Source organism: Polypterus senegalus, chromosome 17 (assembly GCF_016835505.1).
Source record: "Polypterus senegalus isolate Bchr_013 chromosome 17, ASM1683550v1, whole genome shotgun sequence".
Lineage (NCBI taxonomy): Eukaryota > Metazoa > Chordata > Cladistia > Polypteriformes > Polypteridae > Polypterus > Polypterus senegalus.
The window spans coordinates 25,137,515-25,155,880 of record NC_053170.1 but is presented as its reverse complement, the minus strand read 5'-3'; positions in this window follow the sequence as shown (position 1 = coordinate 25,155,880).

Genomic DNA, 18,366 nt, shown 5'->3' with positions numbered 1-18,366 from the left:
TAGTCAGATTGTGCTTGTCTAGAATTGTGACTTAGATGAAGATCAGTCCACATTGCATTAATAATCAATGCAGAAATCTTGGGGATTCCAAAGTGTTCACTTACTTTTTCTTTCAACTGTATATACAGTGTCCTCCATAATGTTTTCCTTGATTTCCCCCTCTGCACCACGGTTTAAAATTACAAATTAATTCTTTGCGTTTATATAGCACTTTTCTCACTACTCAAAGCGCTCAGCAATTGCAGGTTAAGGGCCTTGCTCAAGGGCCCAACAGAGCAGAGTCCCTTTTGTCATTTACGGGATTCGAACCGGCAACCTTCCAATTACCAGTGCAGATCCCTAGCCTCAGAGCCACCACTCTGCCTATTGAACAATTCAGACATCATGATTAAAGTGCACATTGAAGACTCTCATTGAAGGGATTTGCATACATTTTACTCACACAACACTTTTTCTGCATGGGTACCATAATGTCTGGACAACGTCTATTAAAGCCGTGATATTTAGGACTTTGTCGCATATCCCTCACATGTAATGACTGTTTGAAGTATGAGATTCACAGACATCACCAGGTGCTGAGGATATTCTCTAGTGATGCTCTGCCAAGCCTCTCATGCAACCATCTTCAGCTATTGCACGTTTTGGGGTTTTTCTCCTTAGGTTTTCTCTTCAGCATATGGAAGGCCTGCTCACCTGGATTGAAATCGAGTGACTGGCTTGGCCATTTAGTAATTTTCCATTTTTAGCTTTGACAAACTCCTGTGTTGCCTCTGCAGTATGTTTGGATCATCATCTTGTGGTAGGAGGAAGCTCCGTCCAGTGAGTTTGGAGGCATTGACTGGACTTTAAAGCAGATCAGATGTTTCTCTACACCTTAGAATTTCTTGTGCTGCTGTTGTCAGAAGTTCTGTCATCAATGAAGAGAGGTGTGCCAGGATACCCAAGCCATAACACCCCCAAGGTTGGAAGCATGCGCTGATAGCTTGTTGCCACACCTACCACACGATGAACCACCTGGTTTTGAACCCGAGTGCAGTGGGTGACACCTCAGAACCACACTGAAACAATATAAGGTTTTTTTACAGAGGCTGGAGTGCCAATCCTGCCACCAATCTCCAAGTTTTTCTGTGCAGGTTGAGGCTGGATGCAGATTAACATCATCCCCAGGATGAGCCAATTGCAGGTTAAGGACTTGCTCAAAGAGTAGAATCACTTCTGGCATTTATGAGATTCAAACTGGCAACCTTCTGATTGCCAGCACAGATCCCTATCCTCAGAGCCACCCCTCCACCCCATAACCCCTCCAGCACCATGTTTAACAGATGACGTGGTCTGCTTTGGATCTCGGGCTGTCCCGTCTCCACACTTTGCTCTTGCCATCATTCTGATGCAGGCTCATCTTTGTCTGTCCACAAGACCTTGTCCCAGAATTCTGTAGGCTCTTTTAGGCCCTTTTCCACCAACTGTAATCTGGCCATCATGTTTATGTGGCTAACTAGTGGTCTGTATCTTGCAATGTGTCCTCTGTGTTTCTGTTCATGAAGTCTTCTGCTGAGTCGCCTCTGACACGTCCACATTGGCCCCTTGAGGACTGTTTCTGATCTGTCAGACAGATGTTTGGGGTTGTTTCTTTACCATAGTGAGGATTCTTCCGTCGTCAGCAGTGGCCTAGCAGTCCCTTTGTGATTCCTGAGCTCACCAGTGTGTTCTTTCTTCTTCATAATATTCCAGTCAGTTGATTTTGGTCATCCTAATGTTTTACTGAGGTTTCTAATGGTTTTATTCTTGTTTTTCAATCTCATGATGGCTTCTTTGACTTTCCTTGGCACAGCTCTTGTCCTCATGTTGAACAATGACAACTACAGACTCCAAAAGGTAGAAACAAGCTGAGGGATCTTATGAAGCAATGAAACCCACCTGAAGAATCACAAGCACCTGCGACGCTAATTGTCCAAAACATTATGGTGCCCTGAAAACTGGGGATGTAGAAAAAGTGTTATGTGAGTGAAATGTCTGCAAATCCCCTTAAATGAAAGCTGGTGATGTGTACTTTAATCACAATGTCTGAATTGTTTGATTTATAATCTTAAACTGAGGAGCAGAGGGGTATTCAAGGAAAAATATGTCTTTGTTCCAAAGATTATGGAGTGCGCTGTAAAAACCCCAAAACTGTTGTTTTAACCCTGTAAGACCCAAATATAGAAAAAAATGAGCAAAAAATTTTTTGACCTCTCAGATATTGTTTTAGTAGGCCTCTGATGTAGGAATTAAAGATTTTTCACATTTTTTATTTTCTAGTAAGTTTTTAGGGAAATGTTGTAATATTGCAACGTTGGGCCTAGTTGTGAGCAGAATTTCTGTATTTGTACTCACTTTGCCTGAACTGGTATACACAACATTTAAGCATTCATTTGCAGGGTTGTTCACTTATTTAGCCCCATAGCAGTATATATCATAAGTAATAATCACACAACAATCATATTTTTTTATGAATAAGCATTTATTAATAACATTTTTTGGAAATAATTATTTGGTCACATTCAGTGTGGTTTGAATGAAGTCTGTGTTTATTTGCAGTGATAGTCCCTAAGACAGTTGTTTTCATCTGAGAAGCACAGACGAACATTGCACTTGCTACACAGTGTGTTTGTGTATCCATTATTGCAGTGTCTGCAGCGCCCTCTCTTTGTCTTTACTGGGAAATGTGCAATCATGTCTTTGCGTACATCCAGTGGGGGGTGGTCCGATGACCTCTTGGCTGGGGGACTCACATCTGATGAGGATGGTCTCTTCTGAGGATCCAAAGGGCTCCCTGATGTCACTGTCTTCCCTGAAGATGGTCGCCTCTCTTGGGTAATGTGTTGTGTGTGTTCACCAGGATGAGAGAGGATGCAAGTTGTGCCTGAAACTGTCTCCTGTTCAGTATCTCTTTCTTAGTCATCTTCAGAGCTTTACAGTCCCGCTTGTAAAGGAGCCAGCCGTTAATTACAGCAAGGATGATGGTGTGCCAGAAGATGTAAATGTACCAGCGTGAGATTTCATGGGAAACTTGTACTTGGCAGCAAATGAGTCCAACAAATCCACACCCCCCATGTGTTTGTTGTAGGTACCAACAATGTAAGGCCTCTCAACATCAATGATGGTTTTAATGGCTTTGTCCCACCGCTGAATTTTCTGCACAGGTTCTGGTCCAGCAAAGGATGACACAAGTGTGACCGCTCTGTTGTCATACCATTTGACAGCACAAATGTTGTGGTTCCCCTCCACTCGGACATCAAAGCTTCCTCTCCCCTTTTTCTTCAAGCTCTTCTCATCTTCAAGGTTGCAGTTGGGTAGACGTACCTGCCTCGCTGTTCCCACATAATGAATTCCACGCTCAAGGAGCTTGACCACCAGTGGGACACAGGGTAGTAGACCATGTATCAAGGGTAGAGAGCTAAGTATTATCCATCAAAGTATAACAATTTCAATGCAAATGCTGATCAAAATTACACTACATTCAAACAATGCTGTCTAATTGGCCTATTATAGTCTACTTATCATACTAAAAGGGACACATGCATCCCCCCCAGAGCACTAACAGGTTCACATTCAAGACCATTCACACCTGTCCCTAAACAATGCAACAGGCTACCACTCTGACCCAACGTTGTAGAATTACAGCATAGACATAATAAGCTCTAAATCAAATTTGATCAATGTTTTCTAAAATAACTAAATATGTATATGTTCTAGACATTGTAATAAACGCACAAAAAAATATTTTTGAGATTTTACTTACTTAATTCTTGACAAATCCAGGCGTGCAAAAACAGGAGATCAGCTCAATGCGAAGTTTGCAAGTAGAGTAAGTTCACGGCAAGATGACCAGACCTATAAACACTTTTTCCATCCAATAGCATCATGAGTACAAACAATATGACCCATTAAATATGTAAATGTGGTTTTGAGAAAAAAAAAAACATTTGCTGGCCTTTTTTTAGAATTGTTAAAAGTGATGTTGTAATTCTGCAACAGTGGGCTTTACAGGGTTAATAAGTGACGGCATGTGCATGAGCGTATTATATTATGGACCACTTTCTGTCTTTGGCTGATTCCTGTCTTCGTCCCGGATGTGCTACGACTTAAAAAACAGATTCAAGTTCAAGTTCATTGTCATGATTCAGAAACTAGAATAAACACATCCATGTCACTGAGTTGATTCCAATGAAGATGGTGAGCTAGATACTACAGTTATGCGCTTTGACTCATCATGACATCGATGAGGCTTTTTCAGATCTTATTTTATGAGCTCTTTTCAAGTGGTTTCTAAAAAATCAGAGACGGTTTGGCACGCATCCTTCCTACTGTCTCGTCCCAGAAACTGGTAAACAGAATACGCTGTGCCAAGACCCTTTGTGAGCCTGAGGCATGATGTCAACACCTGTGTAGTCAACAGCCGCGGCAGCTCAGAGCACACGTTACACTTCGTGATGTGGGAAGGATGGGGGTCATGGCTGTGTGTGTCATCCAAAGAAAAGATAACTATTCAAAACACCACGGAACAGCTAAGGGAAACAAATGCTTGGAGACGTTCACGTTGAGAATCTAACTGTAAAATCTTGTCACCAGCAGAGTCTCGGATTGTATAAGGGTGTAGTGCTGTGAAAGGAATGACTTCATTTTGACAAACTACTTTTATTTGTAATGGTAAAGAAGTCTTTGAAGTAGATAATGGGAGACAGTTCAGAAATTCATCGAAAATGTGTTTAGCAACGTCTCTGATCTCAATAATGTCAACATTGTTTTTCTGAAAGATGCAAATACCCTTTTGATATATGAATGTGTAAAAGGCGCAACATCAGGAATGCTAGGACTGGATTAAAGCCAACTAAACACAGCCCAATGATGATGTCCCCCCTCGGCCCTTTCCATTGTAATATTTCTATTGCACCATTATATTGTATTGAGGATTACTTGTGTTTTGTTCTGTGTATTTTATTGTATTTACCCCATTTTTTTGACACCCACTGCATGCCCACCCTACCTGAAAAGGGGTCTCTCTTTGAATGGTCTTTCCCAAGGTTTCTTCCATTTTTTGTCCGTACAAGGTTTTATTTTTGGGAGTTTTTCCTTGTCTTCTTAGAGAGTCAAGGCTGGGGCCTGTCAAAAGGCAGGGCCTGTTAAAGCCCATTGCAGCACTCCTTGTGTGATTTTGGGCTATACAAAAATAAATGGCCTTGTATTGCATTATATTGCATTGTATTGTATTTTACTGTATTGCACTGTATTGTATTGTATTGCATATGGTATGGCTGCTGACATAGGCATTGATTCATAGAAAAAGCATTTTACACACAATAAACCAATAAAAAGCACATGACTTATTGGTTTGCGAGTTACTGTGGTATTTAATGGTAATGGGACAGACATGGTTTGGAAAGTGGGTTGTGGTGGGTGATCATGGGTTGATGAAGCAATTTTCACAAAACAGTGTCCCTGTCACTGCACTAGGGGCATTAGGATCCACATTCAGACCACAGGGTAAGCACACCATGATGGCCTCACCAACACCTCTTCAAACAGCACCCAAGCTTATTCCTGGTTGGTCTCCCATCCAAGTACTGGTTGGGCCTGAACACACTTAGCTTCAGGTGGATGACCTATTTGGAAATGTACGTATAAATCAAAGCGTATTATGGGATATCATCTACTGTTGAATTCTGCTCTGCAAATGTCATATTTCTATTGCACTATTATATTGTGGGTGGCACGGTGGCAGCGCTGCTGCCTCACAGTTAGGAGACCTGGGTTCGCTTCCCAGGTCCTCCCTGAGTGGAGTTTGCATGTTCTCCCCATGTCTGCGTGGGTTTGCTCCGGTTTCCTTCCAAAGACATGCAGGTTAGGTGGATTGGCGATTCTAAATTGGCCCTAGTGTGTGCTTGGTGTGTGGGTGTGTTTGTATGTGTCCTGCAGTGGGTTGGCACCCTGCCCAGGATTGGTTCCTGCCTTGTGCCCTGTGTTGGCTGGGATTGGCTCCAGCAGACCCCCGTGACCCTGTGTTCGGATTCAGCGGGTTGGGAAATGGATGGATGGACTATTATATTGTATTGAGAATTACTTGTGTTCTGCTCTGTGTATTGTGTTGTATTTACCCCATTTTTTTTTAACAGCCACTGCACGCCTAACCTACTTGGAAAGGGGTCTCTCTTTGAACTTTTCTTCCATTTTTTTCCCTACAAGGGTTTTTTTTAGGAGTTTTTCCTTGTCTTCTTAGAGAGTCAAGGCTGAGGGCCTGTTAAAGCTCATTGCAGCACTCCTTGTGTGATTTTGGGCTATACAAAAATAAATTGTGTTGCATTGTATTGTGTTGCTTAACTGGCAAGATGATGACTCAGTAAGTCAAAAAGTCAACAAGACAGACTAACAACAACAATAATAATAATAATAATAATAACAATAATAATAATAATAATAATAATAAAGGGTTCGTTATGCAAATCAGCCGATGAGTTAAATGCTAGCCGGGCCCAGCCAGCTGTGTTTACACTCGACGGAAGTGAAACTCTTCATCCATAAGAATGAAACAAATGACGACACCTTCAGATTAAACATTTAAAATCACTCACCATGCCAAAGAAAATTTTTTTAAGCATGCAGATTAAAGTCAAATATACAACAAATAAGGACAATTACAAAACATCTCACTACAGTCAAGTGTAGCAGTGAAGGAATTAGGGTATAATTCCCTCAGTGCCTGAAGCATCTTCACAAAGTATTCAGACCGCTTCACGTTTTACACATTTTGTTATGTTGCAGTCTTTTGCTAATATTATTTAAATTAATTTTTCCACTCATCAAGTAAAAACCCGAGAATGACAACGAGAAAACTGGATTTTAGAAACTTTTGCAAATTTATTAAAAATAGCAAACTGAAATATCCCATTGCTACACGTATTCAGACCCTTTACGCAGTACTTACTTAAAGACCCTTTGGCAGCCATTCCAGCCTGCAGTTTTCCCCTGAATTTGGGGATTTTCAGCCATTCTTCTCTGCAGATCCTCTCCATTTCTGTCAGGTTTAGTTGGAGGTCGTTGGTAGACTGCTGCTGTCAGGTCTCTCCATAGATGTTCAATTGGGTACAAGTTGTGTCTCTGGTTGGCCCACTTAATGACATTCCCAGAGTTTTCCCTAAGACACTCCTGTGTTGTCCTTGCTTTGTTCTTAGAGTCATTGTCTTACTGGAAAGGGAACCTTCTGCCCAGTCTGAAGTCCACAGCCCTCCAGAGCAGGTTTTCATTCAAGATATCTCTGTACTTTGCTTTATTCAATTTTCCCTCCACCCTGTCTAGTCTCAACAGCACCACGGCATGATGCTGCCACCACCATGCTTCACCTCTGGACTGGCACTGCACAAGTAGTGAGCACTGCCTGTTTTTCCCCAGATCTGATGCTTAGAATCATGGCCAGGCAAGTCAATCTTGGTTTCTTCAGAAGAGAGAATCATGTTTCTCATGGTCTGAGAGCCCCTTAGGTGCCTTTTTGCAAATTTCAAGTGGACCTCCATATGTTGTCTGGCTATTCTGCCATAAAGTTCAGATCAGTGGAGTGTTGCAGTGGTGGTTTGACCTACTGGACGTTTCTCCCATCTCCACACAGATTCTCACTAACTCAGATTCTTGGTCACTTCTCTTCTCCCACAATTGCTCTGTTTGACTGGGTGGCCATTTCCAGCCTTATTCCATGTAAGAAATGTGGAGGCCACTGTGCTCTTTGAAACTTTTTTGGTAGCCTTGCCCAGATCTCCACCTCGATGCAATCCTGTCTCTAAGCTCTGCAGGCAGTTCCTTCAACCCTGTGGCTTGGTTTTTGTTCAACTGAGGGAACTTCTATAGAGAGCTGTTTGTCTTTCCTAATCATGTGCAATTAGCTGAACTGACCCTAGGTGGGCTCCAAACAAGGTGCAGAAACATCTCAGTGATGATCAACAAATACCAAGTGTTGTAGAAAAAGGTCTGTACACTTGTGTCTGTGTGATATTTCAGCTTTTTATTTTCAACAAATTAGCAAAAATTTACAAAACCTTGTTTTAGCTTTATCAATCAGGGGTATTGAGTGTTGCTTGATGACAGAATATGAATTTAAATGGTTTTAACATAATGCTGCAACATAACAAAATGTGTAAGTAGTAACAGGGCCTGAATATGTTCTACTAGCACACTAAGCTTATACTTAGGGCACCAAGGGAAGGTGGGCACCACAGAGCTATCATGCCTAATGAGTAATGCAGGGCTGAAAAAGAAAGGAGACAGTAATATTTCAGCCATAACTATCACATGTTACTGGCAACAAGTTATTCCAGTTTGAACCACAATTCTTTGCACTTCATGGATTCAGGTGAAAAAAGTAGATTTAATGGAGAGAAGCTGTGGGTGTTGTTTCCTTGCTGCCTGATGAGTTAGGTACTAGACTCCAAACCACAAGGTCGTCAGTTCAGTTTATGACTCTAAGCAAGTCCCTAAACCTAACTGTTCTCAACTAGTGACAAACCCTGTGTAAGACAAACAGACGACAACGATAAAGAGTGGAGGTACCAGCCTTGTCAGTCCTGTATAACTGTCTTTATAAAAATAAATATTATTAATTATTGCAGAATCATCTTTGCAGATGCAAACTCAAATCAGAATCATCCCAAGATGGCGGAGCTCCCAACAAGAACAGGCAGGTCCAGTTAGTTAGAGCCGTCAATCATCTGGTCTGCAGAGGGAGAAAGTGGGAACGGCATTAGGACACAGCGCCAACTCCTGGAGCGGCAGGGAATTGCAGTCATTAGAGCGCTTCGGCTGTGACATCTGATTTTGTAAGTTGGCCAAATACAGAAATGTGAACAGAGCAAGCCATTGAAATGTGGGCTCAGCACTGTTGTGTCCTTCAAATTTCTGTCTGTAAGTCAGCAAGGACAATATAAACTAAGCAAACCGGGGTTTCTCTCTGGGAAAAATTCATTCATTTCAGCTGTTTCCCATGTGTAATTTTTCAAAGGAGAATACATCAAAGGGAATATGTAACAAAAAAGGATAAGAATTTATAATGAATTTGGAAAGTAGTCAAACCATTTCACTTTATGCATGTCATTGCTCTGTAAATTCAAATTGAAATGGACAGATTTGCCATTTTTTCCCATCTGTCCATATTAATTGACCCATAGTAACAAAATGAAAACATGTTTATGGAAAGGTTTGCAAATTCCTAAACTGATCTCTCATTAATCTAAGTTTTCGGACCCTTAATGCAGTACTTTGTAGAGGCCCCTTTGGCAGCATTTACAACTTTTTGAGTCTTAGTTTTGCACACCCGGCATTGGCCAGTTTATTTTATTCTTCCTGGCAGATCCTCTCAAGCTCTGTTAGAGTGGACGGGAAGGGTCTGAAAACGGCCCTCTTCAGGTCTCTCCACAGATGTTCTATGGGGTTTAAGTGTGGGTTTTAGCCGGACCACTCAAGGACACTGAGAGACTCCAACATTGTCTTAGCTGTATACTTCAAGTCATCATTGTGCAGAAAGATGAACCGTCACCCCAGTCTGAGGTCATGCACACTCTGGAGCAGGATGTTCTTCAAGGACTTCTCTGTGCTTGCCTGCATTTGTTCTTCCTTCAATTTTGACCAATCTCCTTGTCAATGGCACCAAGAAGCACCCCCATAACTCAATGCTTCCGCCACCATGCTTCACTGTAGGGATGATATTAGCAGAAGAAGAGTGGTGCCTATTCTTTGCCAGACACAGTGCTTAGAGTTCTGCCCAGAGACTTCTTTTTTTTTTTTTTTTGCATTTTACTGATTTTTATTAAAATCAAATAAATTCCATACAAGCAAGTCAAGTTTAACAAAACTGGGTTTGAAACACAACAACCCCCACCCATGAGAAAGACAGCTAGGGCAGCAGAGTAAAAATTTTAACTAGTAAAAATAAGTAGATAGATAGATAGATAGATAGATAGATAGATAGATAGATAGATAGATAGATAGATAGATATGAAAGACACTATATGATAGATAGATAGATAGATAGATAGATAAATAGATAGATAGATAGATAGATAGATATGAAAGACACTATATGATAGATAGATAGATAGATAGATAGATAGATAGATAGATAGATAGATAGATACTTTATTAATCCCAAGGGGAAATTCACATAATCCAGCAACAGCATACTGATAAAGAACAATATTAAATTAAAGAATGAAAACAATGAAGGTATAACAGACAGATAAATTAGATAAAGTAATAAAAATAAATAGAAAAAGAGGGGAGAGAATCTGCTCCCTCAATTTAAATGCTTATTCTAAAATATTATTGATTAGATCCTGCCAGGTTCTGAAAAAGTTTTGTACAGAGAGAATTAGATTTTTTCCAATTTTAGATAGTATATGACATGAGTTACCCATTGATTAAACAGAGGTGAGTTAGGATTCTTCCATTTGAGCAAGATAAGCCTACACATGTGCTAATAGTGAAGTAAAGGAAATTACAATTTGTTTGTCCTTCTCCACTTTAAGCCCCTCTGTAAGCCCAACAAACACAGCTGTTAGCGGATTAGGAGGGATTGTGACTCCAAGGCTGTCTGAAAAGCATTTCAAGATTTTGGTCCAGAATGATGTTAATTTGGTGCACACACAAAACATGTGGCCTAGTGAGGTTGGAGCTCGATTGCAATGTTCACAGGGTGGATCTTGCCCTGGAAACATTTTGGACAATTTTAAACAAGACAGATGCGCTCGATATATAATTTTGAGTTGAATGATTGAATGCTTTGCGCATTTGGAGCTCGAGTGAATTCTCTGCATTGCTACCTTCCACTCCCTTTCTGAGATGCTGGGTGAGAGATCCTTTTCCAGCTGTACTCTTGGATCTTCGAAAGGGAGGGACTGCAAAATGGTTTTATATATTACGGAGATGATCATCAGAGGTGACTGTGTGCAGAGGGTGCAGACCTTTAAATATCTGGGAGTGCAGCTGGATGACAAATTGGACTGGACTGCCAATACTGATGCTCTATGTAAGAAAGGTCAGAGCAGACTATACTTTCTGAGAAGGTTGGCATCTTTCAACATCTGCTCTGCAGTAAGATGCTGCAGATGTTCTACCAGACGGTTGTGGCGAGTGCCCTCTTCTACGCGGTGGTGTGCTGGGGAGGCAGCATAAAGATGAAAGACGTCTCACGCCTGGACAAACTTATTAAGAAGGCAGGCTCTATTGTAGGAGTAAAGTTGGACAGTTTATCATCTGTGGCAGAGTGACGGGCACAAAGCAAACTCCTGTCAATCATGAAGAATCCACTGCATCCACTGAACAGTGTCATCTCCAGACAGAGGAGTAGCTTCAGTGACAGACGTTTGTCACTGTCTTGCTCCATGACAGACTGAGGAGATCGTTCCTCCCCCACACTATGCGACTCTTCAATTCCACCCGGGGGAGTAAATGCTAACATTACTCAAAGTTATTGTCTGCTTTCACATGCATTTTTATTACTATTTAATATTGTTTTTTGTATCAGTATACTGCTGCTGGATTATGTGAATTTCCCCTTGGGATTAATAAAGTATCTATCTATCTATCTATCGATGTTGTCCGAGTCCTCAAGACTGATCAATATTTTTTCCGGCATAGAGGTAGGTGGGAAGTGAGGAAAATTGGGCAGGTTTTATTTAACAAAGTTTCTTGTTTAATCAGACCAGAGAATAGTTTACTCAAAAGTGGCTTCATCTAGCCACTGTACCACAAATGCCTGATTGATGGACCACTACTGAGGTGGTTGTCCTTCCAGCATGTCCTCCTATCTCAGCAAAGGACTTCTAAAGCTCTGCTAGAGAGACCATTGGGTTCTTTGCCACTTCTCCCTGCCCAGTTACTCATTTTGATCAGGCTGCCAACTCTAGAAAGAGTCCTGGTGGTTCCAAACCTCTTCCATGTCACAATCACTGAGGCTTGTAATGACTTACCTAAGCAGATCCGAAGCTGGAATTGCTGCCAAAGGGGCTTCTACAAAGTAATGAATTAAAGGTCTGAATGCTTAAATGAATGAGGGATTTCAGGTTTTGATTTTTAATAAATTTACTAGCCTTTCTGAAAAGTTGTTTTCACTTTGTCATTAGGGGTTATTGAGTGTAGATTGAGGGGCACCAAATCCAGTTGAGTCTTCCCAAAAGTGGTATGGTGTTTGACGCTGCCTCCAGGTCTGCCGCCAGGGGGGGGACAAATGGGACTCTGGTCCGGGGCCCTAACAGAAGGGGGCCCCTACACGCTTGAATTTTTTAATGCTGATGTGCGCGTAGATATATATTCGGACAATTATTCAAGTTACATGTAATAGTAAAGTTAAATCATTTAGTTTACAACAATACAAGTGAGTGTTTTAATAGCCGCACGCTCCACGCAAGTAGATATCGTGCTCGTGTCGTGTGAAGCACGCTTGTCAAAGGGGGCCGGCAGCAGCACGCTTCTCAAAGACAAAGGAGAGCCAACGCTGACGTCCTTGAGCTTGACATTGAGTAGTATGTTTGTTGTACAGGGTACGTGGATAATGGATTGACTTCGCCGCTGTAATTGAATACTTCCGTTTCACTCACACAGGCGCTGTTCTGTCTCAGACAACAGCGATGTTGTTGTGCACTATCGTGGATGTTGATGTGTATGGTGTAGCACAAGTCCGTCTCCGTAGTTTGATAATTCATTCGCTTAGGTGTTTATTGTTGCTTTTAAAGCAGTGATGAGTGTGCGTTGGTTTTGTGTGTATCACTAAAGATTCTGGATCACCCGGATTTTTTGAAAACTTTGAAGTTTGATACAGCAAGTTACCATACTGATTGTACACCATGTAGATAACCCTAACCATTAGTATATATTAAAATGTTCAGATGTTACTCCTATTAATTGCATTGGTATAATTGTACTGTTACACGTTAGATAATACATAGGCCTATCTCATTAATGTATTGTTTCAATTCCGCTATGAGCTTCCGTTAGCACTGACTTTCCTTCTCGCAGTCAAACTTTGATGTGCGAGAAGACTTAACTCATCAAGTATGGTATTCATAAATGCAGCATTGTCGCTGTCGGATAAACTACATTTCCATCATTTTGTATACGTATTTGAAGGTTTTGGCATGTGAGGACCCGGGGGAAGGCAGAGGGGCGCACACGTACCCAGTTGTCTGGGGCACAAATATTTCTGGCAGTGGGCCTGCTGCCTCACATCTCTTTGGCAGTCTGTCTATGCCCGTCTGGAGTTTGTATGCCCTCCTGGTGACTTGATGGCCTTATTTTCAGTTTTCTTCCCACATTCCAAAGCCATCCAAAGCCATGCACATGTACACCTGAGTGTGCCCTCCTAAAGGACTGGCCCTGGCACCGTTGTGTTCAGTAATAATTGGAGAGGCTCATGGGGGCCCTTGAATTGAACAAGCGGGTCTGAAAATGGAAGGGCAATAAGATGACTACTTTTATGGATGTTTCAGTTTCCAGGGCACTTCTGTTTTGCGTTAAGTACAGAAGAACATTTGGAAACTTTTCAGCACCGCTGCGCTTATTACAGTCGCATAGAACAGAAGAAGAAAAGTGAACGTGGGCTACCCAATGTGTATTTTTTTTAAACAAAAATAAGCCCTCAAAGAGTCCATCTGTTTTAGGCATATGGCAATCATTTATTAAACATAACCACTACTAGGCAGGCGGACTCCGGGTGACATGGGAACGCCGCACTCAACAAAGCCGCCGATTATCCGTAATTGATTCCACGCCCAGGGTGGGATATCAAACGGCTGACTTTGAGGCGGCGCCGGCTGCGCTGCAGATCTTCTGCCTCGCTGTGTGTTACGGTGCCTTGTTTCTCTCCCTCACCTTCACATGGTGTTTTATTTTCCAGTGGCTCTACGGGCGTGACTCGACGTGTCCGATCTACTTGGATCTGCGTGCCTCACACACACCGACGGAACAGAGCAGCACCTGCCGGAGAGAAAGACGCGACTCATCTGACAAAAGGGGTCAAGTAAAAAAGGCGCATCCCTCAGTGCTGTCGTAAGAGAATTATTATTATTATTATTAACCAGATAGAAATGACAAGTTATAGTAAATCAAACGTAACCGTAAGGGCATGAATATAAAATTAAAGCACACTCGTCTTATGAAGCCTAACTACCCGGCTGCCCCAAACAGTTCATGCTGGAGGAGAAGTTAACTTGACATTCTGACTTTGAAGCTGCATTTCTCCAAAGCAAAAATAGCAATTTTATTAAAACCAGCTATCGAAAAATGCGCATTTTCACACAATCTGTTTACCAGCTTTCCTTTTTTTTATAAACTGCTCAAAAAAATTAAAGGAACACTTTGAAAACACATCAGATCTCAATGGGATAAAAATCCTGCAGGATATCTCTACTGATATGAACTGGGTAATGTGTTAGAAAGGACAGGATACCACATCGTTTGATGGAAATGAAAATGATCCAACTACAGGGGGCTGAATTCAAAGACACCCCGAAAATCAAAGTGAAAAAATGATGTAGCAGTCCATTTTGGCAAAATTTAATTGCAGCAACTGCAAATCGTACTCAGTAGTTTGTATGGCCTTCACATGCTTGCACGCATGCCTGACAACATCCTAATGAGATGACGGATGGTGTCCTGGGGGATCTCCTCCCAGATCTGGACCAGGGATTCACTGAGCTCCTGGACCGTTTGAGGTGCAACCTTTTGGTGTTGGATGGACCAAAACAAAATGTCACACCCAGAGGTGTTCTATTGGATTTAGGTCAGGTGAGTGAGTGTGGGCGCCAGTCAATGGTATCAATTCCTTCATCCTTTTCTCCACATGAGGCCGGGCATTGAAGTGCACCAGCAGGAACCTAGGACCCACTGCACCAGCATAGGGTCTGATAGTGGGTCCAAGGATTTCATCCTGATACCTAATGCCAGTCAAGGTGCCATTGTCTAGCCTGTAGAGGTCTGTGAGTCCCTCTATGGATATGCCTCCCCAGACCATCACTGACCCACCACCAAACCGGTCATGCTGAACAATGTTACAGGCAGCATAATGTTTTCTATGGCTTCTCCAGACACATTCACCTCGCCAAAGAGCCTCTACGTTCAGTCACTTTCCAGGGAGTGGATGTACAGGTGGTGCATTGTTACAGGTACTTGGGGGTCCACATCAATGACAGGTTGGACTGGTCTCGTAACACAGAGGAACTATAGAAGACAGAGCACATTAGGCTCTTTTTCCTTAGGAGACTGTGTTCCATTAATGTGGGAAGTGACGTCCTTCACATCTTCTACTAAATTGTGATTGCCAGTGCATATTTCTGCACTGTGGTTGCTGAGCTAGTAACATCACTTCAAGGGAGGTCCCTTCGAATCAAAAAGCTCAGTAGGAAGTCAGGCTCAGTTACTGGACGCACTCTGGACCCCCTGGAGGTCGCAGTGAAGGAAAGAACTAAAACAAAACTGAGTGCCATTATAAACAACACTGCACATCCTCTGTCTGTGACACACCAACACTGAAGACTTCCAGCTAATGAGTCACTCAGCAGAAGTGTGTCAAGAAACACGGCTGGGGATCCTTTATACCAACAGTAATACACCTCTATAGTGAATAACAGGACCTGGGACTGCCCAGTCAGATGTTTTACATTTTTTAATTTTTTTTATTTAGGTGTTTGTTCAGAAATAAGTATACATCCAGTGCCAGTGTCTGGCTATTTTGCGCCTTAGGCCAAGCTTATTAGCATTTCAACTGACTGTTCAGTAGCTAACCTGTGTGGCAGGGTTTTCCTTCCTTATGATTTATTGCCCTAAATGAATGCCTAATTTGTTTTAACGGTGGCTCTGGCCCTGTGTGTGTGTGTGTATATATATATTGTGAAACCTGGCCCCGGCACAGACAGACGGACAACGTTTTCTCACCCATCACACTGTTTATTTACACTATGTACAATAATATATAAATGTCACGTGCACTCACAACCCCAGCGCCCTTGGCACTGAATCCCCCAAAGTCCAGGGCCCACAGTCTCTGTGCCTTTGTCCTGGCCGCCTCCTGTCCGCTCTCCAGCTCCGTCTACTTCCTCCCGACTTCCACCACCGACTGGAGGGAGGCGGCCCCTTAAATAAGGCTCTCGGATGAGCCCCAGGTGTTCCGTCTCTAGCCACGCCCAAGCGTGGCGGAAGTGTCGGCTGTCTTCCTGGCAGCTCTCCGGGTGCCACACAAAGTCTTCCCCCCGGCACTTCCTGGTGTGGCGGAAGTGCCGGGCTCCCGGGATAATTAGGCACCGGGGCGCCGCCTGGTGGTGGCCACGGGTCCCTACAGGGCTGGGCTTCAAAGCCCTGTACCCGAGGCCCCCTGCCTAACCAGGACGGACGCCCCCCCTCTGTCTGGAGGAGGCACTCGCCCTCCTCCGGTCCTCAAGCGTCCCGCCGGGCTCCCGCCCGCCGGCAACCGCACGGGATAAACCGGCATCGGCGCCGCCTGGCGGTGACCACGGCCCCTACAGGAAGGGCTTCCATGCCCTCAACCCATGGCCCCCAACAGAACCAGGACGGACGCCCCCTCGCGGTCTGGAGGAGGCACAAGCCCTCCTCATGTCCTCCTGGCGTCCCGGCCGGGGCCACAATATATATATATATATATATATATAGTAGCAGTAGGGGGCACTAGTTCTCCCTTGAACCCTCAGGTACCACGACAAACACCAGGTAAAAGAGCAATAATAATTATTTTTATTATAATAATGTGCACTAAGCACCCTCCACTCCACACTATTCATTAACCATCCAATCCCAAATACAATAACCAATCCTCCAACTCCCAGACGCATTGCCCTCCTACCATCCAGCTCAGCTCGCTGTCTGGGAGCTCCCACAGTCCCACAGCATATTCCCTGACCCGGAAGTGTTCCCAATCCCCAGTCCATGTGATCCTGTATCACTTCCGGGTCAGGTAAGGTTCTTTTTTTCACCCCGGAAGCCCGTCGCTCTTCCTCTGATGAACTTCCGGGTTATAGGGCAAATAAGGCTCCCCAAGCCTCCCTAGAGCGGCTCTTGGTGGCCCCCACGGTATCCAGCAGGGCTGTCCATAAAAACTTCAACGTCCATGAGGCTCAGCTGGAATTCGAAGACCTTCCATGCCGCTGGGAGGGCTCCCTCTGCGCCTGGGGGTATTGGCCGGGATACAAAGCATGCCATGGACCACTATACTGTATATATATATATATATATATATATATATATATATATATATATATATACAGTAATCCTCCTCGATCGCGGGTTGCGTTCCAGACCCCCTGCGATAGGTGAAAATCCGCGAAATAGAAACCATATGTTTGTATGGTTATTTTTATATATTTTAAGCCCTTATAAACTCTTCCACACTGTTAACATTATTAGAGCCCTCTAGACATGAAATAACACCCTTTAGTCAAAGTTTAAACTGTGCTCCATGACAAGACAGAGACGACAGTTCTTTCTCACAATTAAAAGAATGCAAACATATCTTCTCTTCAAAGGAGCGCCGTCAGGAGCAGAGAATGTCAGAGAGAGAGAGAGAGAGAAAAGCAAACAATCAAAAAATCAATACGTGCTTTTAAGTATTCCAAAGCACCGCAATAAAGTGGCATTTTTTAGAGGAGTGTCCGTATCCTCTAGGCAAACAGCCTCTCTGCTCACACCCCCTCCGTCAGGCAAAGAGAGTGAGAGAGACAGAGAAAAGCAAACAATCAAGCATCGCGCGGGAAGCATATCATATATCATTGAGGAGTTTTAGTTAATATGTAATACATGCTCTGATTAGGTAGCTTCTAAGCCATCCGCCAATAGCATCCCTTGTATGAAATCAACTGGGCAAACAAACTGAGAAAGCATGTACCATAAATTAAAAGACCCATTGTCTAATATACCCATATATATTTAGATTAGTGCTTACATTTAAAATCCGCGATAGAGAGAGCCAAAAAGTCGAAGCGATATAGCGAGGGATTACTGTATATATGTGTGTATATATATATATATATATATATATGAGCTTCTGTAAGAGTCCAGATCTACTGCTTGGGACAAATAAAGGTCTGTCATCATCCTCATACCCCAGTTTCTATTTAACACTTCAATTAACTGAGTAAAAAAAAAGATAAATAAATAAAAAGCTAAATTATTCTTAAAGATGTATGCACTGTTTATACTTAATACAAATCATTGGAGGGCAGCATGGTGGTGCAGTGTTTGCACTGTTGCCTCACATTAAAGACACCTGGGTCCTCTCTGTATGGAGTTTGCATTTTCACTCACCCTTTATAACACCCTGAAAATCATCACACTCTTGTCCCACAC